Consider the following 23,740-nt stretch of genomic DNA (forward strand, 5'->3'; position numbering starts at 1 on the left):
TTTTGCTATTGTTCTTTCTTAATCTTTTAAACATATTTATTTGTATTTATTTACTTACTTGAGAGCGAGAGAGAGAACACAAGAGAGCACGAGTGCGGTGGGGGGATGCAGAGGGAGAAGCAGACTCCTAACCAAGCAGGGAGTCCGACACTGGGCTCCATCCCAGGACCCTGGGATCATGACCTGAGCCAAAGGCAGAGGCTTAACTGACTGAGCCACCCAGGGCTACCCCCCCCCCATTATTCTTCTAAGTGAAAAATTTTTTTGATTATCTCTCCCTTTTTTATTATTGAGGTACAGCTGACACACAATGTTATATTAGTTTCAGGTGTACAGCATAATGACCCTAGAGTTCCGTTCATTACTCAGTGCTCATCGTTAAATGTAGTCACTGTCTGTCAGCATACACTGCTGTTACAAAATTGACTATCTTCCCTATGCTGTACTTAAAAAAATTAATTTTTTTGCTTTATTATTTTATTTGAATTCCATTAATTAACATATAGTGTATTATTAGTTTCAGAGGTAGAGTTTAGTGATTCATCAGTCTTTTTTTTTTTTTAAAGATTTTTATTTATTTATTTGACAGAGAGATCACAAGTAGGCAGAGGACAGGCAGAGAGAGGGGGGAAGCAGGCTCCCCGCTGAGCAGAGTGCCCGATGCGGGGCTCGATCCCAGGACCCTGAGATCATGAGCTGAAGGCAGAGGCTTAACCCACTGAGCCACCCAGGCGCCCCGATTCATCAGTCTTATATAACACCCAATGCTCATTACCTCACATGCCCCCCTTAATGTCCATCATCCAGTCACCCCATCCCCTCACTCCCCACCCCTCCAGCAATGCTCGTTTTTTTTTTCCCCTATAGTTAAGAGTCTCTTATGCTTTGTCTCCCTCTCTGATTTCATCTTGTTTTATTTTTCCCTCCCTTCCCCTATGATCCTCTGTTTTGTCTCTTAAATTCCACATAGGAGTGAAATCATATGATAATTGTCTTTCTCTGCTTGGCTTATTTGGCTCAGCATAATACCCTCTAGTTCCATCCATGTCATTGCTAATGGCAAGCTTTCATTTTTTGATGTCTGAAAAGTATTCCATTGTACATATACCTCACATCTTCTTTATCCATTCATCTGTTGATGGACATCAAGGCTCTTTCCATAGTTTGGCTATTGTGGACATTGCTGCTATAAACATTTGGGTGCATGTGCCCCTTTGGATCACTACCTTTGTATCTTTGGAGTAAATACCCAGTAGTGCGATTGCTTGGTTGTAGGGTAGCTCCATTTTCAACTTTTTGAGGAACATCCACGCTGTTTTCCAGAGTGGCTGCACCAGCTTGCATTCCCACCAACAGTGTAGGAGGGTTCCCCTTTCTCCACATCCTCGCCAGCATCAGTTGTTTCCTGACTTGTTAATTTTAGCCATTCTGACTGGTGTGAGGTGGTATCTCATTGTGGTTTTGATTTGCATTTCCCTGATGCTGAGTGATTTTGAACATTTTTTCACGTGTCTCTTGGCTATTTTTATGTCTTCTTTCCAGAAATGTCTGTTCATGTCTTCTGCCCATTTCTGGATTATTTGTTCTTTGGGTGTTGAGTTTGATGAGTTCTTTATAGATTTTGGATACTAGCCCTTTTACTAATAAGGCATTTGCAAATTATCTTCTCCCATTCTGTAGGTTGTCTTTTGATTTTGTTGACAGTTTTTGCTGTGCAAAAGCTTTTTATTTTGAAGAAGTCCCAGTAGCTCATTTTTTGCCTTTGTTTTCTTTACCTTTGGAGACGTGTCTAACAAGAAGTTGCCATGGCCAACATCGCAGAGGTTGCTGCCTTTGTGTTCTCCTCTAAGGTTTTGATGGATTCTTGTCTCACATATAGGTCTTTCATCCATTTTGAGTTTATTTTTGTGTATAGTGCAAGAAAAGTAAAATTTTTAAGACGAAGCTTTTGAAGCTAGATTATCAGGGTTCTCATACTGGCCCTGCCACTCCCTAATGGTGTGATGTTAGATGAGTTCTGAAATCTTGCCATATCCTAATCTGTAGAATATAGATAATGACCTTGACCTCATAGGGTTGTTGTGAGGATTAAATGAGATAAAGCCATAATTAAATGATGTAATAGAGATAATAGGAGATGCTTGAACCCAGTAGCACTAGATTATTATTTGCCTTCATATGATTCTGCAGAGAGAGATCAACTTGGCAAAAAAACCTAGAAATCGTTCCACATGAATAACATGAAGGAAAAGAAGAATGAAGTTATTTTTAAATATCTGAAAGCCTGGGGCACCTGGGTGGCTCAGTGGGTTAAGCCTCTGCCTTTGGCTCAGGTCATGATCCCAGGGTCCTGGGATCGAGCCCCGCATTGGGCTCTCTGCTCAGCGGGGAGCCTGCTTCCTCCTCTCTCTCTCTTGCTGCCTGCCTCTCTGCCTACTTGTGATCTCTGTCTGTCAAATTAATAGATTAAAAAATCTTTAAAAAAATATCTGAAAGCCAGATGCGGGAGAACAAACCCTTTCTTTGTACTCTAGAGAGGGCCAGGACCGCTGACTTTAAGAAAGCCATTCTCGCCAACCCTCCCCAGCCCACTGCCCCCTGCAAGGTCCCACAATGCTCAGTGGTCATATATACCAGCACTTGCCAATCTGTAATTATAATTATTTAGGTCTCAGATTCTCCCATTGGATGGTCCCATTCTACAAATATTTACAAAGTGATTCCCATATGCCAGACACTGTGTTAAGCCCGGGGGCTCATGGATGAGTGAGGTGCTGCCCAGTACGCCAGAAGGTCCCAGTCCCAGGAGAAAGCCACTTGGTGAATTCGAGGAAACCATATTTCTGCTCCACACAGCCGCCTGCTGTCCCCTCCTAATTCCTACAAAGTCCTTAGTTTGGGACCCAACGCAGCAGCTACTTCTCCAAAGTAAATCACCAGACAGGAATGTAAAGTTTCTGTCAGGTCCCTGGGTCTGGAAACATGCGGCTTTCTGGGCGTGCAGCACCCTCTAGTGTCCACCCTGGGTAAGGCAGGCTCAACGTGCAACTTAAATAGATCCCTATCTATGCCAAAGGTTTCTTCCCTTAGTTTAGTGCTGTTTATGGCTAAGTGGCTCTCAGGTCTCCGCTAGAAGACAAAACCACTGACAGTTTATGAAATAATGAATAACATAGTTGCCAAAATTTTTTGAGCACTTACTATATTCCAGGCCCTGGGTTAACTGCTTGCCTGGTTACCCACATAGGATTCTATTATCATTATCACTACCATTATGATATGATATGATTAGTAATTATTTCCAGTATACAGAGGAAGAAACCAACATAAGTGACACATCAAGCTAGCAGCAGTGCCAGAATTCAGTCCAAGTGGTCAGACTTCATAACCCTGCTCTTAATTAGTTTTGGTTTATTATCAAAAGAAAAGCCATAACCATCGGCAATCCTAAAATAATTCTGGTCACATTTCTCCTGGATGCTGGGGGGAATTATAACTGATGGAAATCAAGATTTATTTGAAATATCAAATATGGAATGAGAATGAGCCTTTCTTGGATTCATACTGAAAGGGACAGAAAGAAATAATTCTTTCTAGCATTTTTTTTAAAGATTTTATTCATTTATTTGACAGACAGAAATCACAAGTAGGCAGAGAGGCGGGCAGAGAGAGAGAGAGGAAGGGAAGCAGGCTCCCCGCTGAACAGAGAGCCAGACGTGGGGCTCGATCCCAGGACCCCGGGATCATGACCTGGGCCAAAGGCAGAGGCTTAACCCACCAAGCCACCCAGGTGCCCCTCTAGCATTTTTAAACTGTGGGCTGTGACTCATGGATGGTTTGTGTAAACAGCTTAGTGGATTGTGACCAGAACTTTAAAAACAAAATACAATAGACCGGGAAAGTGCTAGAGTACGTAATAACCCAGTACTTATTCTGTCTCTCAAATTCTCTCTCTCTCTCTCTTTCTCTGTGTGTGTGTGTGTGTGTGTGTGTGTGTGTGTGTATACACACTTGGGACTGACCCAAGCCATACAAAAACCAGTGATCGAACTCTCTTACTGCCTGCCCAGGACTATGGCAAGGCCATTTTCCTCTGAGTGCCCCATGCTGCCAAAACTATTTTCTTGGGTCTAAATTAAATTCTTCATGCCACAAGCCATCCCCTCTCCTTTTTTTGAAAATGAAGAATTTAGATGTCTTCTTTTTTGGGTGACGGGACCTGCAGTGAAAACAGTAAGCTTATTTTAAAAATCTCACTTTGCAGGGATGCCTGGGTGGCTCAGTCAGTTAAGCATCTGCCTTTGGCTCAGGTCATGATCCCTGGGATTGAGTCCCACATCAGGCTCCTTGCTCAGTGGAGAGCCTGTTTCTCCCTCAGTCTGCCACTCCCTCTCCTTGTGCGTGCGCATGCACTCTCTCTCTCTCCCTGACAAATAATTCTTAAAAAACAAAAACAAAAACAAAAAACAACTCACTTGCTTCTTCAATTCTTTTTTTCTCTAAATTCAGGGTTTGGAATTAACCTTCTCTAGGATGGTAGGTTGAAAGATGATAGGCACGAATTAGTCCCAATTTGTATTTGCGTTTCAGGGAAATGAAGCAATCTGTGCCGTTTCACACAGCTGATAAGCGGAAGATCTGGGTTTGTTTGTTTTTTTAAAGATTTTATTTATTTATTTGACAGAGAGAGATCACGGTAGACAGAGGCAGGCAGAGAGAGAGAGAGAGAGGGAAGCAGGCTCCCTGCTAAGCAGAGAGCCCCATGCGGGACTCGATCCCAGAACCCTGAGATCATGACCTGAGCCGAAGGCAGCGGCTTAACCCACTGAGCCACCCAGGCGCCCCAGATCTGGGGTTTTAAACACAGGACAATCTGCCTCCAGGACAGCAACTTTGAACCACGATATTGTATAAAAGAAAATCCCCCTCAGCGGCTGGAGCCGAGAGTGTTTGGGATGCTGATGAACTAGGTGGGAGGACAGTGTGTGTTGAGTTGTGTTGTATGAGCTGCTACATTTTATAGAGATGTTCCGGTTCCAGAGTGTTGGAGGTCCCACGACAATGACCTGGGTCATTGGTTCTTGGTGTTTGTGCCCTGTTCTGTTACACGGAGGGTATGTGAGTTACAGCGTGAGACACTGGGCAAGGCCTCCAAACAGCCCTGAGATGCTCACTCTTCTTTTCCTCACATAACAGATGAAGAGACCGAGGTTCAGGTTCACTCAGAGAGTAAATAGCAGAGAAGCAAATCAGGTAAGAAACATGCTTATTAAGTTCTCGAAGGCTTATTCCATGACAGGCACTATGTTAAACTACTTCCATAGATTATCACATGTAATCGTCTCAAAGAACTATTAGCTGAGTTTTATTTATTTTTTTAAAGATTATGTATTTATTTATTTGACACACACAGAGAGAGACACAGCGAGAGAGGGAACACAAGCAGGGGGAGTGGGAGAGAGAGAAGCAGGCTTCCCACTGAGCGGAGAGCCTGACATGGGGCTTGATCCCAGGACCCTGGGATCATGACCTGAGCCTAAGGCAGACGCTTAACGACTGAGCCACCCAGGAGCCCCATGAGCTGAGTTTTAAATTAAGTTAAGGAAACTGGGACTCAGAGCAGCTGGTTTGGTGCCCAAGGTTACACAGTGAGTGTAGAGTCATATCACACTTCGGTCTGCCTGTCTCCAAAGACCTTCCTCTTCACCACTCTAAGGCCTAACCAGAGATTGTTTGACCTTTTCCTGGGTCACAGGGCAGAGTGAATTTAAAAACGGAAAAAAAAAAATTTATAGCCGTAAAAGCGTCAGGATGGTATTGTGGTTGGTACTCAGTAAATGTTGGTGAGGGGCGCCTGGGTGGCTCAGTGGTTTAAGTGTCTGACTCTTGATTTTGGTTCCGGTCATGATCTCAGGGTCATGAGATGGAGCCCTGTGTGGGGCTCCAAGCTCAGTGGGGAGTCTGCTTGAGAGTCTTTCCCTCTGCCCCTCCGCCCCCAATCTGCATGCACACATGTGCACTTTTCTCTCTCTCTCAAATACATCTTTTTAAAAAATAAATGTTGGAGTGCCTGGGTGGCTCAGTGGGTTAAAGCCTCTGCCTTTCGCTTGGGTCGCGATCCCTGGGTCCTGGGATCGAGCCCCGAGTCAGGCTCTCTGCTCCGCGGGGAGCCTGCTTCCTCCTCTCTCTCTGACTGCCTCTCTACGTATTTGTGATCTCTGTCTTTCAAATAAATAAATAAAATATTTTAAAAAATAAAAATAAAAAATAATAAAAAATAAATGTTGGTGATTATTTGTTCCAATAATCTATTTTTGCATAACAAATTGTCTACAAGCCTGACAGGGCCATCAGTGCCTCCTTGCTAAAATAAAAATATCTAGGGGAGCCTGGGTGGCTCAGTGGGTTAAGCCTCTGTCTTCGGCTCAGGTCATGATCTCAGGGTCCTGGGATCGAGCCCCACATCAGGCTCTCTGCTCAGCAGGGAGCCTGCTTCCCCCTCTCTTTCTGTCTGCCTCTCTGCCTGCTTGTGATTTCTCTCTCTATGTCAAATAAATAAATAAAATCTTTAAAAAAAAATCTACAGGGCAGAGCCAGACCTGGTCTTGTAGCATATTCCACCGGAAAGAGGGGGATGCTCTCCTGCCCTCAGTTCCTGACCAAAGGCCACAGTGGGAGAAGGTCGTCCCTGCCCCAGACCTCATGGCTACTTGGGAAGTCCCTTAGGATCAAGTGAGTAAGCAGCAGAGGGAGCTCATAAATTTAAGGATGATAGCCCCATTGTCACACCCGATGAGGCTTGCCTTCTGTCTCTCCCATCCATCCCTTAACAGACATCTCTGATTAAGGACAGGACCCCGGGGTCCACAGGATTTCCCAAATGTTCGCTGTTGTCTTAGCAATAAAGGCAGCCTTGGACAACAGTCGGCCCCATCTCTCCATTTTTTCAGACTTTTAGGCCATCGCCAATGATCTAGCCACCTTATCTGACCAGTGGCAGTAACAATGACAACTCTTTATCCATCCAAAGAACATGTCTTTACCCCACTCCCTTTTGGGGTAAAGGCATGTTCTTGCTTTACAGATACCCAAAAATTCAAATCGAGGTCAGCCATGGCTCTGCAGATACTAAGGCCACAACACAAGGCCTCGCCCAGACACCTTTTATCCTCTTCAGAGTCACAGACGTTACTGAGAGTGACTAAGGCGTTCATTTCCCTTCTGAAAATACATAACCCTGGGCTCTTATACAAGGTGTTCAACAGAACTTTCATGGAGCCGTAGGCCTCCTAGAGAGCCATGATGGCTGACTCAAACAAGTTCAAATTTAATTAAGTGAAACAACACATTTTGGTTATCAGTCGAGTATCGGGGTGAATTGTAATAGAGTCCAGGTTTGTTAATGGACTTGACTATCTTTCCATGTGGTAATCAGTTCATCACGTGGGCAATAAAATAATTCTCAATAAATTTAAAAGGATTGAAATCACACAAAGTATGTTCTCTGACCAAGACAGAATTAAACCAAAATCAGTAACAACAGATCTGACAAGTCATCAAAATTTCTGGAAATTAGGGGCACCTGAGTGGCTCAGTTGGCTAAGCATCTGGCTTTGGTTTCGGCTCAGGTCATGATCTCATGGGTCATGGGGTCAAGTCCCATGAGACGCACTCAGCCTGGAATCTCCTGGAGATTATCCCTCTCCCTCTGTTCCTCCCTCTGCTCGTGTGTGTGTGTGTGTGTGTGTGTGTGTGTGTGTGTGTGTGCTCTCTCCAAAATAAATAAAATTTTTATTTAAAAAATTTTTGAAAATTAAATAAAACACTTCTGAATAACATCATATTAGAAATCACAAAGGAAGTTAGAAACTATTTTGAGCTGAACAAAATTGAATAATACAGTGTATCCCAACATTTGGGGGCAGCTAAGAAGGTGTTTCAAAGGAAATTACAGCATTCACTACTTATATCGGAAAAGAAACAGGGGCGCCTGGGTGGCTCAGTGGGTTAGAGCCTCTGCCTTCGACTCAGGTCATGATTCCAGGGTCCTGGGATTGGGCCCCACATAAGGCTCCCTGCTCGGTGGGAGGCCTGCTTCTCCCTCTCCCATTCCCGCTGCTTGTGTTCCCTCTCTCACTGTCTCTCTCTCTCTCCGTCAAATGAATTAAAAAAATCTAAAAAAAAAAAAAAAAAAAAAAAGGAAAGAAAGGTCTAACTACCATGCTCTAAGCTTGCACCTTAAGAAATTAGAAAAAATAAAAGAGCAAACTAACCCTGAAGTAAGCAGGAAAAAGGAAATAATAAAGAGTAGAAATCAAGACACCTGGGTGGCTCAGTTGGTTAAGTTGCTGCCTTCAGCTCAGATCATGATCCCAGGGTCCTGGAATCGAGTCCCAAATCCGGTTCCTTGCTCAGTGGGAAGCCTGCTTCTCTCTCTGTCTCTGCCTGCCACTCTGCCTGCTTGTGTGCTCTCTCTCTCTCTCACTCTATCTCTGACAAATAAATAAATAAAATATTTTTTTAGAAAGGGGGGGGCACCTGGGTGGCTCAGTGGGTTAAAGCTTCTGCCTTCGGCTCAGGTCATGATCCCAGGGTCCTGGGATTGAACCCCATGTCAGGCTCTCTGATCAGCGGGAAGCCTGCTTCTCCCTTTCCCTCTGCTGCTCCCCTTTGCTTGTGCTCTCTGTCAAATAAATAAAATCTTGAAAAAAAAATCAATAAAACTGATCCACCTCCAAGCCGACTGATCAGGAAAAAAAATCAAACAAACTGAGAAGACACACAATACCATGATCAAGAATGAAGAAGGGAACATAGCTACAGAGCCAATCCACATTAAAAAACAAACAAACAAACAACTAAGGGACTATTAGGAATATCTTTATGCCAATAAGCAACATAAAGCACATCAACAAATTCCTTGAATGGCACCTATTACCAGAGCTCACTTAAAAAGAAATATCTATGTGTCACCTACACTCAAAAATTAAAAAACAAAAAGAAATATATAACCCGAATAGTTTTATGACTACAAAGAAATTGAATGTGTGGTCAAAAAATCTTCCCACAAAGAACACTGCAGGCTTAGGTGGCCTTGGTGGTGGATTCTATCACACATTTAGGGAAGGATGCCAATTCTACACAAAGTCTCCCAGGAAATCGCAGTTTCCCATTTATTCTGGGAGGTGAGGATGACCCTAATACCAAAATGAGGAAAAAGATATCACAAAACCAAACAAAACCAAAAAGGTATAGATCAATAATCCTTGTGAACAAAAGTCTTTAAGATACAAAAGTCCTTAAAATTTAAGCAAACCAAATGCTACAATAAATAGCAAGACTAATGCTTCAAGATCAAGTGGGATTTATCCTGGGAACGCAAACTTGGTTTGACACATGAGAAACCAATCAATGCAGGGGCGCCTGGGTGGCTCAGTGGTTTAAAGCCTCTGCCTTCAGCTCAGGTCATGATCTTAGGGTCCTGGGATCGAGCCCCACATCGGGCTCTCTGCTTGGTGGAGAGCCTGCTTCCCTTCCTCTCTCTCTGCCTGCTTCTCTGCCTGCTTGTGATCTCTGTCTGTCAAATAAATAAATAAAATATTAAAAAAAAAAAAAAGAAAAACCAATCAATGTAATTCAATTCACTACATCAAAAACAAAACAAAACAAACCCAAAAAAAGATAGAGGCATGAAAACCATTCGATGGGGTGCCTGGGTGGTTCAGTTAGTTAACTGTCTGGTTTCAGCTTAGGTCATGATCTCAGGGTCCTGAGATCAAGCCCCATGTCAGGCTCCCTGCTCAGCGGGCAGTGTGCTTCTCCCCCTCCCTCTCCCCCAGCTTGTGGGATTTTGATGAAATCTCTATCCACTCATAACAAAAACTTCCAGCAAAGTAGGAATAGAAAAGAACTTCCTTGACTTGATAAAAAGCAACTAAGAAAATTTACATCTAGCCTTACATTATACCTAATAGTGAAAGACTGAATGATTTCCCCATAAGGTCAGGATAGAACAGGGTTGTTTGCTCTCACCATTAACTTTGTCCAAGAGGTCCTCTCCAGTGAAACAGGAATGAGAAATGAATAAATGGCATATAGACTGGAAAGAAATGAAACTGTCCTTATCCACAGATGAAATGATCATCTATGTTGAAAATCCTAAGGAATATTACCCCCCCCCAAAAAAAAGCTTCCGGAGCTGATAAGAGATAGGAGCAAAGTCACAGGATACAAGGGAAAAATACACCAACCAGATGACTCGGCAATTCCACTCTTGGGTATGTTCCTAAGAGAAATGAAGACAACTGTCCCCATGAAGCTTTGTAGCGAATGTTTATGGCAGCTTTATTCATAATACCCCAAACTGGAAACAACCCCAATGTCCAACAATGGGTAAAGCAATCAATAAATTGTGGTGTATCCATAAAAAGGAATAAATTCACTCCATGATAAAAGGAAACCAATTACTGAAACACAAATACAGTTAAATTTCAAGATCATTATGCAAAATAAGAGAAGCCAGACAAAAGTATTACATTCTTAATGATCCATTTACAGGAAATTCTAGAAAAATCGAGAAAATGGTGACAACAGGGTCAAGGTTGCTGGGGGATGAACGAAGAGCAGATTGACAGCAAAAGGGCACCAGGACACTTTTCGTGGTGATAGAAATGTTCTATATCATGATTTTGGTAGTAGTTACACAGATGTATACATTTGTTAAAAAGCTTTGGATTATACACTTTATTTTTTTTAAAGATTTTATTTATTTATTTGACAGACCGAGATAACAAGTAGGCAGAGAGGCAGGCGGTGGGGGCGTGGGGTCAGGCTCCCCGCTGAGCCGAGAGCCCTACGCAGGGCTTGATCCCAGCATCTTGGGATCATGACCTGAGCAGAAAACAGAGGCTTTAACCCACTGAGCCACCCAGGCCCCCTGAGGATTATACACTTTAAAATAGTGAATTTGGGGACGCCTGAGTGGCTCAGTTGGTTAAGCGGCTGCCTTCGGCTCGGGTCATGATCCCAGCGTCGTGGAATCGAGTCCCACATCGGGCTCCTTGCTCAGCAGGAGGCTTGCTTCTCCCTCTGCCTCTGCCTGCCTCTCTGTCTGCCTGTGCTCACTCTCTCTGACCAAAAAAAAAAAAAAAATAGTGAATTTGGAGGCTCTCTCTCTGCCTGCCTCTGCCTACTTGTGATCTCTGTCAAATAAATAAATAAAATCTTTACAAATAAATAAATAATAAAAAAATAAAACCTTAAGGGTGCCTGTGTGGCTCAGTCTGTTAAGGGTCTGCATTGGGCTGGGGTTATGATCTCAGGGTCTTAGGACAGAGCCCTGCATCTGGCTCCTTGCTCAGCGGGGAGTCTGCTTCTTCCTCTGCCCCTCCCCCTGCTTGTGTGCTCCTCTTTCCCTCTCGGGGCGCCTGTGCGTGAGCTCTCAAATAAATTAATAAAATTTTAAAAAAATAAGAGTAAACCCTTAAAAATAAATAAATAAAGTGAGCTAAGGTTTTAAATAGGCAATTTATTTTTTTTAAGATTTTATCTTGTTTTTTTTAAAGATTTTTAAGGGATTTTCCTGGATTATCTGGATGGGACGATCTAATCACGTGAATCTTTAAAACTGGAGAAACTTCCCTGGCGGAATCAGAGAAATGAGACCAAGGAAGAATGAAAAGAAATTTGAAGCATCCAGGACAGGGCATTGGTGGCTTTGAAGGTGGAGGAGAGAGGGAAGGGCGGGGAGAGGAAGAGAGAGAGAATCTCCAGCAGACTCAGCACTGAGTGTGGAGCCCGATTTGGGGCTTGGTGTGGGGCTCGAGCTCAGAGCCCCGAGATCGTGACCGGAGCCGAATACAAGAGTCGGCTGCTTAACTAACTGAACTACTCAGGTGCCCCAAGGAGGAAAGTTTTTAAAAAAGAAAAGATGCAAAGAGCACACCCAAGAGATATATCAAGAGATATCAAGAAGGGCACCTGGGAGGCTCAGCCTGTTGAGTGTCTGCCTTTGGCTCTGGTCCTGGGTTCCAGCCCCACACTGGGCTCCTTGCTCAGCAGGGAGACTGCTTCTCCCCTGCCTGCTGCTCCCCCTGCTTGTGCTTGCTCTGTGTCTCTCTCACTCACTCTGTGTCAAATAAAGTCTTTAAGAAAAAAAAAGATAAAAAGTTAAAAAAAAAGATATCAAGAGATATATGAAAAGATGGACAGCCTTGGCAATATCTCAGGTAAAGGCAAATGAAATAAAAGAGGTAACTATTCTCTATCATATTGGCACATGTGATGAAGGATAAAAACACTATTGCCAGAAATTAGAGTTGCTGAAATTAGAGCTTCTCCACCTAAGAAAGTTGTCTGGCAACAACTATGGAAATGTGTGTACCCTGTGACCAGCTCCCCAACTCCTAGAAACAACTTGGCTCTAAGGTAATATATATATATTACATTATACATATTATATATATTATTTATAATATTTCTATCTTTTTAAAAAAGACTTTATTTGTTTGGCACAGAGAGAAAGAAAGAAAGAGAGCACAGACAAGTAGGGGGAGCAGCAGAGGGAAAGGGATAAGCAAACCTCCTGCTGAGCAGAGAACCCGATTCGGGGCTCAATGCCAGATCCCTGGGATCAGGACCTGAGCCGAAGGCAGACGCCCAATGACTGAGCCACCCAGGATCCCCAAGTAAATATATTTTAAATGAATGGAAGGCTCCCCTCTCCGGCCCCTCATTCAGGTAAGGGCCCTCCTTAGGGTTCCTGGACCTATTTCCTGACACTTTGCAAAGTGGCTTCAGGCTTCCTCTCCTCTTCCCCTCTAGAATGTGTTTTCTGCCAGACTTGGCTAAGTCTTATTTATCACTATACCTCCCAATGCCTAGCAGTTAATGATTTCCAAGGAGTGAATTCTTTACTGAGAGAAGACTCTCACAGAGGATATAGGAAAGGCCAATAAGGCCAATAAACATGTGAAAATATGTTCAACCTCACTAATCTTCAAAAAAATGTACATTAAAACTACAATGAGGGGGCGCCTGGGTGGCTCAGTGGGTTAAGCCGCTGCCTTCGGCTCGGGTCGTGATCTCAGGGTCCTGGGATCGAGTCCCGCGTCGGGCTCTCTGCTCGGCGGGGAGCCTGCTTCCCTCTCTCTCTCTCTCTCTCTCTGCCTGCCTCTCTGTCTACTTGTGATCTCTCTCTGTCAAATAAATAAATAAAAATCTTAAAAAAAAAATAAAAAAAAAATAAAAAAACAAAAACTACAATGAGATAATACCTCATGCTTACTAGAATGACAGCTATAAAAATGAATAAACAGAAAGTAGCAGGCGTTGGTGAAATGAGATATGGAGAAATTGGAATCCTTATGCGCTGTCCATAGGAATGGAAAATAGTGCAGCCACTGTGGAAAATAGTCCAGAGGTTCCTCCAAAAATTCAAAATAGAGTTACCATATGATCCAGCACTCCCATTTCTAGGTATAGATCCAAAAGTCTTGAAAGCACTTGGGGTGCCTGGCTGGCTCAGTTGGTTGAGCCTGTGACTCTTGATCTCGGGGCCGTGAGTTTGAGCCCCACACTGGTCACAGAGATGACTTAAAAGTTAAATCTTAGGGCACGTGGGTGGCTCAGTAGGTTAAGCATCTGCCTTCAGCTCAGATCATGATCCCAGCGTCCTGGAATTGAGCCCCTTGTTGGGCTCCCTGCTAAGCAGGGATCTGTTTTTCTTTCTCCCTCTGCCCCTCTCCCCTGCTCATGCTCTCTCTCTCTCTTTTTCTCTCTTTCTCTCTCAAATAAATAAATTAAATCTTTTAAAATATAAAAAATAATAAAACCTTAAAAAAGAAAAAGACTTGAAAGCAGGATCTTGAAGAGCTACTTGCACACCCATATTCACTGCAGCGTTATTCAAAATAGTCAAGAGGTAAAAGCAACTTAATGTCCATTGACAGATCGACAAATAAATAAAATGTGGTATACAAGCACCTCACATCAGTCAGAATAGCTAAAATTAACAAGTCAGGAAACAACAGGTATTGGCAAGGATGTGGAGAAAGGGGAACCCTCCTATACTGTTGGTGGGAATGCAAGCTGGTGCAGCCATTCTGGAAAACAGCATGGAGGTTCCTCAAAAAGTTGAAAATAGAGCTACACTACGACCCTGTGCAGCAACTGCACTACTGGGTATTTACCCTAAAGATACAAATGTAGTGATCCAAAGGGGCACCTGCACCCAAATGTTTATAGCAGCAATGTCCACAATAGCCAAACTATGGAAAGAACCTAGATGTCCATCAACAGACGAATGAATAAAGAAGATATGGTATCTATATACAATGGAATACTATGCAGCCATCAAAAATGAAATCTTGCCATTTGTAATGACATGGATGGAACTAGAGGGTATTATCCTAAGCAAAATAAGTCAATCAGAGAAAGATAATTATCATATGATCTCACTGATATGTGGAATTTGAGAAAGAAGACAGAGGATCACAGGGGAAGAGAGGGGAAAATGAAACAAGATGAAACCAGAGAGGGAGACAAACCATAAGAGACTCTTAGTCTCAGGAAACAAACTGAGGGTTGCTGGAGAGGAGGTGGGTGGGAGGGGGGTGCCTTGGTGGTGGACACTGGGGAGGGTATGTGCTATGGTGAGTGCTGTGAATTGTGTGAGACTGATGAATCACAGACCTGTACCCCTGAAACAAATATTACATTATATGTTAATTTTTTAAAAAGTGGGGGGCGCCTGGGTGGCTCAGTGGGTTAAAGCCTCTGCCTTCTGCTCAGGTCATGATCTCAGGGTCCTGGGATCAAGTCCCACATCAGGCTCTCTGCTCAGCAGGGAGCCTGCTTCCCTCTCTCTCTGCCTCCCTCTCTGCCTACTTGTGATCTCTCTCTCCCTCTGTCAAATAAATAAATAAATAAATAAATAAAAATCTTTTTAAAAATAAAAATAAAAAATAAATAAAAAATTAAAAAAAGATGAAACAACAAAAACAATAGCTGGAACCAAAAAAATTAGTAATAAAATACCTATAATACATATTATACATAATTGACAGTTACATAAAATATATGTGCATAAAACAGAAAATAATACTATTGTAAAGGAACATTTAAAAAGCACCTAGTAGCTTTTGAAATTGAAATGTTTAAGGGCATCTGGGTGGCTCAGTAGTTAAGTATCTGCCTTCAGCTCAGGTCACGATCCCAGGGTCCTGGGACTGAGTCCCTCATTGGGGCCCCTGCTCAGGGGGAACCTGCTTCTCCCTCTCTAGCTCCCCCAGCTTGTGTTTCCTCTCTTGCTCTCTCTCTCTCTGTCAAATAAGTAAATAAAATCATTTTAGAAAAAGAAATTAAAAGGTTTAAAAATGAAAAATTAAGAGAAACATTGGTATCAGGGTTGTGCTGGAGGCAGCTGTGTGAGCCCGTGAGAGCCACTCCTTAAATCTTTGTGACATTTTGTGAGTGTGGTTAAAAGTTCATTTATATACTTAAATAAATCATATTTAGAAAGATTAAAAAAAAAGAAAAAGTGGTATACACAGTTCAGCCTAAAAAAATCAGGAAATCCTGCCACATGCTACAATGCAGGCAAACTTCGGGGACATTACATGAAGTGAAATAAGGCAGTCATAACAAGACAAATATTATATGACTCAACTTATACGAGCCATCTAAAGTGGTCAGCCTCATAGAAAGAGAAAGTAGGGGCGCCTGGGTGGCTCAGTGGGTTAAGCCGCTGCCTTCGGCTCAGGTCATGATCTCAGGGTCCTGGGATCGAGTCCCGCATCGGGCTCTCTGCTTGGCAGGGAGCCTGCTTCCCTCCCTCTCTCTGCCTGCCTCTCTGTCTACTTGTGATCTCTCTCTGTCAAATAAATAAATAAAATATTAAAAAAAAAAAAAAGAAAGAAAGAGAAAGTAGACTTGGTTGCCAAGGTCTGGAGGGAAGGGGAGAGGAGGAATTGTTGCTGAGTGGTCACAGAGAGTTTCAATTCTGCAGATGAAAAAGTTCTAGAGATCTGCTGCACACTGATGTTAATATAGTTAACTCTTAAACCGTCCACCTAAAATGGTTAAGATGGGCAGCTTTATTTGTTTTTATCACATTTTTAAAAATGCAACCACCCCTTCCTCCCCTCCCCCCACATTGGAATATCACCAGAATGATTACAAGGAACAAGACAGGCAGTGCCGGTATTAGAAAGTATGCGAGCAACCAGCTCTCTCACACCTTGGTGGTGGAAGTGTAAAATGGTCAACCACTTTAGAAACCCGTACATATCATGGTTTCATTAGATAAAGCTTAAGGACAGACAAAACTAATCTATGGGAATAGAAGGCAGAGTTATGGTGGTTTCGGGGGTTATTGACTAAAAGAATATTGATTGGAAAGAGTTATAAGGGAGCCTTGTGGCAGGCTGGAAATATCTTCATCTATGTGGTGATTATACACGTGTACATATGCAAAATACACTGAGCCATAGAATTAATACCAGTGCCCTGTGCTGCGGGCATATTATAATCAATAAAAAGTACAGAAAAGGAGAATAGAAAAATAGAGTCGTGGTAGCAAAATTTAATTTTACTGTTATTTCTGTATTTGTGTTTAAGTGGCTAATGAATCAAATCACCATGTGGGTGTGTTTTTGTCGCAGCCAGGCAAGTTCACCAGAACCTGCAAACCAGAGGAGGGTGCAGAGGCAAAACACCCAGCCTGCCCCGCAGACACAGAGGAAACTAACTGAAACCTACAGAGGGGGTGGGGCTGAACCTCCACGTTAAGTGCAGGGGAGCCGGGCCTAGAACTCAGATCTCAGACACATTCCATCCCCCTGCCCCCCTCCAGACAACCATTTGCAGGAACGGAGCTGCCTTACCAGTGGGTCCCCAGCCTCATTCTGGCCTAGGAGAGAGGTCTCGGGTCTGAGGCCAGGTAATCCCTGGAGACCAGCCAGATGGGCTCTTTGCGGCCCTTTCGCTGATTCTGAGTAATCCCTAGCTGGGTCTCAGAGCAAAAGCAAGAGAGAGCCTGCGGTTTCAGGATCTTGCTCTGGTAACCAGAAGGGCAAAGACACAAAGCTGGGAGGGAAAGTGAAACTTTCAAGTTCTTCCTTGACCTTGGCCAAGGTCGTTTCCTTTGGCCTCACTTGTCCTTATCATTTAATGAGGGGAGAATCCCACTTAAGGCCCTGAGAACAGAAGAAAGGAACAGGTAGTAGGGTAGCCCTCAGCCGGGTGCTGTCCCCCAGGCGGGACCGAGCCCCTGATAGGTGGGGCCGCAGGAAGGGAGCACGCGGGAAGCCGGTTGCTACATCCAGCGGGAGATGGGCTGCAACAGGGTGAGGGTCTGGGGGAGGGGAGAAGGAGGAGGGTCCCGCGCTCTCCTTCCGCGGTTCTGCATACATGTAGGTCGCCTCCAGCCAAGGGTCTGAGCGCCCCCTCCTCTTCTCAGACTCCTCTGGCCTCGCCCCTCCCTCTCACATTCCCAACTCCCAAGGACAACTTGTCGCTTCAGAAACCCCGGGGCTTCTTTCTGTCCCCCTTTCTCCCCTACTTCTTTTGTCTATTTCTGCATCTGACGGCTTCTCTAGGAAGCGTTCCCCGCATCTCCCTCTCTCTTGTCCGTTCTCTCCCTCTCTCTCTCTCTCTCTCTCACACACACACACACACACACACACACACACACACACACACGAGAGTCTCTGTCTGCCGGCCATCTCGGCGCCTTTCCTCGGCTCTGGCCTTTTCAGAGGGCGCAAGGCCCACTCTTGGAGCCGCCGCGCGGTCATCCGACGGCGCCGCAGCAAGGGGGCAGGTGAGATTGGCGGGAGCCCCGCCCGGGCGGACAAGGGCCCCCCAACCCGCGCCAATCCGCCGCCTCGGCCCTGTCCTCGCCCCCTCACCCCGTCGCTGGCGCCAGGGTGACTGAGCACGCACGAGTCCTTTCGCGCCCCCAGCGCCGCTGTCGGCGCCGCTGCCCCAGATCTAGACACTGCGCCCAGAGGCCTCACTGGGCCGGGGTGGGGGGTGGGGCGGCAACCCGCAGCGGCTGAGCCCTTGGCCCCGGCGTCGTCACCTGCGTCCTTAGGCTCTGGAGAGACCAGAACCCCGAGTCCCTGCAGCCTCTGAAGACGCGTGGAGGACGGCGCGGTTCGGAGAGGTAGGTGAGACACTCCCCGCCCAGCCTCTCGCTGCTGGGGGCCGCGACCACGCAGATCAAAGCGGAGGCGTGAAAGACCCCTCTGGGGCCCGGCAGAACCCCTGCAGCGCTTTGAGGACTGATCGGCCGTGGCCGGTGTGGGCTACCCGGGCCGCCAGTTAACCTTGGGCTCCGGAGCAATCCAGCTTCTCGTGTGGGGCCTCGGGGCACCCCCTCAACGCCTTGACCTCCCCGCCCCTGCCCCTCTCGCACTGGACTCTCCCTTACACAAGCGAAGGTGTGTAAGGGGACAGAGCCTCGCCTCCCACCCTTTCCCCGCAGCCCTCGCTCCCTAGAGCCGGGTGCTGAGTCCCCCGCGCAGCCTCAGGCCCTCTCCATCAGGTCTCCCCGCTTGCAAATCCGGATTCCAAGCGGATGCAGCCAGAGAGACCGGGCGGCTGTCCCCAAAAGCCTCGTGGGTGGGGGTAGCTTGGAAAGGGACAACGGTTATTCTTTCTCCATGGAAATTAGAAATTGGCCTGGAACTCTGGGTTCAGACCGGAGTACCAGGCTTCCCGGGTGCAGAATCAGCTCTCTCTCTAGAAGTCCCCTGGAAGGGATGGAGGGAGAATGGTTGGAGCAGTCTCTTGCCTTTGGCTGTTTTTCCGCTGCTGCAAGGGGACCCAGATTTCCTTGCCCTCTGGATTGTACTGGGGCTAGTGTGGCCTCCTGCCTGGGAAAGCATGTATCCGAATCTGGACTGATGTCTGGCGCCGCCATCTTACTTGAAACTCACACTCACAAAAATGATGCTTGTGCATTTTTTGTAGAGGCGCCTGTTGTTTGTGGTAAGGGGCAGAAGGCAGAGATAGGACCTCAATCTGTACAGACTAATTCAGGGTCCAGAAGTACTGTTGAAAGGCATGTAGAAAGAAGTAAGCATAAAGGGTTATGCAGTATCGTGGGGTCTCTGAGGAATTAGTAAACTTCAGGAATCAGTGGGGAACTCCTGTATCACGGCAGCTGTGTCTCTCCCAGTATTTAAGCATCATGTAAAGATTGAGGATTGGTAAAAACATGCAAAAGAGACAGGAAATTATATGCTCCCAATTGTGCTCAGTTAATAAGGGTTGCAGGCAGGAAATTCACATGCATACCTGTACACTCCCGTCTTCCAAATTAGATCAGTGCGTGGTCAGTTTCACATATTCCAGATATGCTAAATGTGGAAACATACAGCACAGAACTGTCCTTTCCAGTATCCGTATAAACACAATGACCCATAATGGAAAGGAGGTGTTCCCTGACTGAAAGTTCACATTTCTCAGTGTATTTCTCTGATCCTTGGAGGGAGAGAGACTGAGGCTTTTCCTCACCTGATCTTCCCTGCAAATCCCTCTTTGGAGCTGCAGCTTCTCCCTTTCCCTAGAATCTGGAGCGCTTGGCTTTAAATCCGGAGAGGCCTCCTCACTCCCCCAGCCCAGAAGGGATGAAACCCCCTTCCACTCTGGACCATATCACCAGATTCCCAGGTGGTGAGTTGCCTGTCCTCTACCGTGGCTTAGAACCACCACCCCAACACACACATACAGGTGTGCACACTGCCCCAGAAGAAATGCAAGGAAAGGCTTTACTAACCCCGGGCAAGGTTCTGTGGGAAAGCTCCAAGGCCTAGAAGGAGAGCCCCTCATTTTTCCACACTGCACTTTGGAAGGCTCAGGAGAGTTTTGACTTCTCACCGCCTCAGAAGCTACTGACCCCATGACTGGAGCATCTGTTATGCTGGGAACTTAGTCCCCCACCCACCCTGCCTCCAACTTCTCTTCCTGATTAAAACAAACATCAGGTTTCAGATGCATTTGGTTTAGAAAGAGAGGTAGATTCTTTTAACCTACTGAAATTACCTCCCTTGTTTTCTCCTCCCTCATTGCTTGTTCTCTGCCTCTTGGGTTTTGTCTTCTCTTTCTCTCCAAGCACAGAAAGACCGAAAATGCAGGACTTTTCTGGGCTTGGAGGGAACGGATGGAGAGGGAAAGGAGGGAATGTGTGACCCATCCAGGCGGCACTGAGAACTGTGATTGGAGGTGCTAAGTCATCAGAGAAGCAACCGCTGTCCAATGCCTAGAGGTTGTTTGATTCCAGGGTCCCTCACACCCCAAGAATCCAATGGCACGTCTTCCTTAAGCGGAACTAAGGATTTGAGACTAATGCAATTTTCAAAAACAGGAAGAAGAAAAAAATGCTCCGTTGTTTGGGTGACCTGATGTGGAGGGAATGTGCAGTCTGGGCAGAGGTCTGGGCCTATAGAGAAATGAGTCCTCAGGGCGGAGGGGAGTGAGGCAAGGCCTGCCACCAACTGGGGCTCGGTGAGGGCAGGTTTGGCCCTGACCTGGCCAGCAGAGGACCCTGGGCTGTTCACAAGGTGGAGGTGAGATCCAGGGACTGGAGGTCTAGGTCCCTCTCCCGCCTGGCCGCCCCACAGGCCCTAGAGCCCACTCAAAAATCCGGAACAGCTGAAAAGGGGGACAGAAATCCCTGAAAACACCCAGATCTGTAATCTGCTTAAACATCCAGACCCATCTTGACAGAAAATTTTTCTCCTTGGTTGACTTGCAATTTTCCACTCTTCAGTTTGGTAATGTGCCCCTGGTGCCAGTTTGAGCTTTCAGATTTTGGGGTTCAGAGCTCAGTCTCTAGGTAGCTAGACTGAAAGGTCTGTGGCCTTTCCCCTCCTTTCCCCATGCTCCCCTTGCTTCCTTCCCTCCCAGAGCTTCTCAGAAGATGACTAGGGCCTTCTTGTAGAGCCATGAAATCCCACCATTCCAAGGATGTTAGACTCTTGGAATGTCAGGTTAAGACATTAACCAAAAAAAAAAAAAAAAAAAGAACTGCTATTTGGATTATATCAGAGGAGTCTGTGCCTGAAAAATGTTGAGACCAAATATGGTCTTTCATGTGGGTTTCCCCTCCCCCTACCTTGAGCTTATATCTCAGTGCTTACCAGGTTGAGCTCCACCTGCAGAAGCACCCAGGTTCTCTCCTCTCCCCACCCCTGTCTGTAAAGCAAGGGGCAAAAGCCACCAAGGCCTGAAAAGTTGCCCAAATCTCAACTCCTTCTTCTTCAGCAAGATGCTGGAGTGGCTACCCTCAGCGAACTTTCCATCCTTGCCCTACCTCCCTTCCTCCCCTTCCTCAGCCCCAGTTATAGGAATAATGAAGGCCAAAGCTTCCCCATCCCTATCCCATCGCCCATGGGATTGGAGGCCCCGCTCTGTGTTGCCCCCTTCTCAGCCCTTTGCTTTTGAAGAACCCTCAGCAGCTGTTCAAGGCTGAATCTTGGCTGGAGTGGAAGTGAGGGCTTAGTCCAAAATAACCTGGCTACTAACTAATCATAATGAGAAAAACAACCATGAACTCCTGAGCCTTCACTGAGCCTTCACTATCCAACCTTTTTTTTTTTTTTTTTTAACCCCCCTTTAACTATGGCCAAGGCCTCAGCGCCTCCGCCCTGACCTGCCAGGAGTAATCAGATTGCCCAAAACTCTTTTATGGCGAGAAGAGTCAATACCCAGAGACTTCATCCTTTAAAACAATAAAAAGGGAGAGGAGCCAAATTTCTATTCGTTAAGCCCCTTACCTCTTTCTCAGCCGGTGCGCTCCTTGGTCCCGGGGGCCTCCTGGGCTCCGAGGTGAAGCTCCTCGCAGCAACCTTTTCCCCCCCGCCGCTCCTCCTGCGGTCTGAGCTGTCCCTGCCTTGCGACTCCTGCAGCAGCCGCCGGGAGAAACTGCGTCACTGCCCTCTACCGTGGGACCAGGTCTCCTGGGGATCGGGACGGTAGCCCCTCCGCGCGAGGGGTTTGAGACCGATGCGCCCCTCTGTCCCCCAACTCCAGACACGCTTGGAACTGCGCCGAACGACCCCAAGTCCTATGCAGGGTTCCCTCACTCCCGGGCCAGCGCAGCCGTCGAGCAGCACAGCACAGCAGCGCAGCACACGAGCTCCGCAGTGCTCCGTGGGGGATCACGTCCCGGCGGGGCGCGGAGCGAAGGTCCCAGCTCTGGCTGAGCGACTGCCTCCCCACTGGGGGCAGGAGGACCGGGAAGTCGCCGGGGCGGGAAGGCGGCCGGCCGTAGCAGCCGCAGAGACTCCGCGCGCCTCCAACCGCCGCCGCCGCCACAGGCCCGCCCAGCTGCAGGCTGGCGCGGCAGGGGTGGAATCAGGAAGCCTGGCGGGGCCTGGCTTGGAGCCCCCGGACCCCCTGAGGCGGGAACCTGGAGGAGGGATTCGAAAAGAGGCTTTCAAATCCGCCCAGGCGTCCGGAAGCGGCAATAAAGGGGCGAAGGGAGGTCGCAATTCCGCGGGTGCCCCCTCGGACGCCGCAACGCCAAGGGCGGGTAGACTCACGGCCTCTGCCCTCTTCCGGAGGAGATGGGATGGCCTGGGGGGCTCCGTCCAGCCCCCGGCGGCGGGCGGCGCGGGGAGCGGCTGTGAACGCTGACCCAGCGCCTCGCCCCAAGCGGGATCTCCGCGCGCGGGGACCTGCAGAGGCTGGGGCGGGGCGGGGCGGGGCGGGGCGCCCTTTCCTAGAGAGCCTCTTGAGGCGGTTCTGCTCTGGGGGCGAGTGGGTCCTAGGCTCGGCTACTCCGCGCACGAAAACATTGGCTCCCTCCGGCCTCCGGCGCCTGCACCACTTGCCCCCATTTCCCGGCCCTGGATTTCCCCTCCTGGATGAGCCCTTCCTCCCCACAATGAACAAACGATCTAGCGGTACCCTGCCAGGTCCGCTTCTAGCCTCCCGAACCGACTAATTAATTGGAGAGCCTTAAGGAGACCGAGGAGTCGTAAATGGGCAGTTTGGAACGAGGGGGCGCTGACGAAGTCATTAACCTCCGGGTAAAGACGGGGAAAGGAGACGCGCCTGGCTGCGTCCGCGGCCCCTGTGGGCCCTTCTCTGCACGCGGGTTTTGCCTGCCCCACTTGCCGCCGCGCTCCGGCTCCCAGCTCCCGTCTGACGGTTTTGGTTCCCTCTTTGTCATTCTCTCTGGTTGCTTTCAAGGGCCCCGTTCTTTGTGTCTGCTTCGGTCTACCTGTTCAGCTGTCTCTCGTTCCCCTTTCGGCGCCCAACCCGAGGCCAAGAGAACTTTAAAGTCATGAAGAGCGGCCTGGCTGGCGGTCTAGGCTCCCGGGGTCACAGACACGGCCCCCCAGCCTTGGCTGGGACTGGGGGACCTAGAGATCCCAGGAGATAGCCACAGCACGTCCCCCCAGGAGCAAGGGCCTTCCCGAGGGGAAAACGGATGCTGAAACTTTCAGCTCCTTTTCGGATCAAGGCCACAAATGGCTGGAGAAGATCCAGGCCCCAGTCGAGAAAAGCTCCATAGCATTTAGAATAGAGACCCAGAGACCCTGCTCACTCCTCCTCTGCGGGGGGGGCAAGGGTGCAACGAGGTCAGGTCGGACTTGTGGGCCATCTGTCTCAGTCCTAGGGTCCTCGGCACCGGTAAGCAGGTGCCCATTGTTCGTTGTTCCAGGGCAGGCCAGGTGACACTATACTCCTGACCTTGTGATACACTTACAATTGTTCATCCTCTCTT

At 47.2% G+C, this 23,740-nt stretch overlaps 1 long non-coding RNA gene across 1 annotated transcript in view; it reads right to left on the reverse strand.

The window, feature by feature from the left end:
* The window catches only part of LOC111151739, a 56,862-nt gene extending 34,566 nt beyond the window's left edge, over positions 1–22,296 (reverse strand). Inside the window, exon 1 of the long non-coding RNA XR_002640872.1 lies at positions 21,783–22,296. This is a non-coding gene — a long non-coding RNA (uncharacterized LOC111151739). The remainder of the gene's footprint in view (positions 1–21,782) is intronic.
* Between the last annotated feature and the right edge of the window lie 1,444 nt (positions 22,297–23,740).

Source organism: Enhydra lutris, unplaced genomic scaffold (assembly GCF_002288905.1).
Source record: "Enhydra lutris kenyoni isolate GAN:26980312 unplaced genomic scaffold, ASM228890v2 scaffoldscaffold26, whole genome shotgun sequence".
Classification (NCBI taxonomy): domain Eukaryota; kingdom Metazoa; phylum Chordata; class Mammalia; order Carnivora; family Mustelidae; genus Enhydra; species Enhydra lutris.